Consider the following 1,015-nt stretch of genomic DNA (forward strand, 5'->3'; position numbering starts at 1 on the left):
CACACACACACACACCCCTGCCCTGAAAATGATACTGTGACAATTCGGAGAAGCTGTCTATGTATGGTTTTAAGGCAGAGGTTTACATCAAATACCTCATGCATCCATATGCTATCAATGTCACCCCAGAGCAGAGATAACTGAGGGTCACTAAATCTCGATGGCTTCCATTCCAAGCAGAGCACCTTAGGATAATGGGTTGGTTGAATACTAGGGAAAGTAGCCCAGGGAATTTTGCCTGAAGGGAGCAAGTTTGGAAAAATGGCATTTTTCCAGAAACTGAATGAAGTGCTCTGAGTCTTGTAACTCTGAGTTCTGAGTAGGGACAGAAGTTACACATAACTGGGGTCACTGGACCCCCAGTTACCTTTCCTGCTTGGTGTAGGGGGCTGGATCTGATGATCTTCTGAGGTCCCTTCAGGTCTTACAATCTATGAATCTATAAACTGGTTTAAGTGATCAGAAACTGGTTTAAACCTGTAACAGAACAGAAGCTCAGTGCACATAAACCAGTTTCAAAATGGCTGAAACTGGTTTAAGATAAACTTGGTTGAATGTAGTATATCAGACTTAACCGATTTGGGTCAAACTAGTTTATGAAACTTCGGTCCCAGGCCCCTTCCTGATTCAAGTTAAATCACAGTCCCCCAGCATCCCAGCATGTTTTGCAGCCCTGGGCTGGGTGGTGCTGTGTGCTCCAGAGGGCAGGTCTGGCCCTGCCCCTCTGCTTCCTAGCTGGAGCAGAGAGGGCTGGCTGACAAGGGGGTGCAGGGAACAAGCCTGGTTGGGGATCCAGCCCAGTCTGCGGGGTTGGGGGACTGCCCCACCAGACAAACCCCAGCTGGGGTCTGGTGCAGGGAGGGGGGTTAAATACCCCTTCCCCCACTCAAACTTACTGCTGGCTATGACTGTGGACAACAAATCCTAGAGTCACCTGGAAGCAGGAAGAGGAAGTAATAGGTAACCTTGTAGAGACCTGCTGCTGTGATTCTGGACTGTAAATCCCAGAGACCTC

Source organism: Gavialis gangeticus, unplaced genomic scaffold, assembly GCF_001723915.1.
Source record: "Gavialis gangeticus isolate Ggan-Ray unplaced genomic scaffold, GavGan_comp1, whole genome shotgun sequence".
NCBI classification, from domain to species: domain Eukaryota; kingdom Metazoa; phylum Chordata; order Crocodylia; family Gavialidae; genus Gavialis; species Gavialis gangeticus.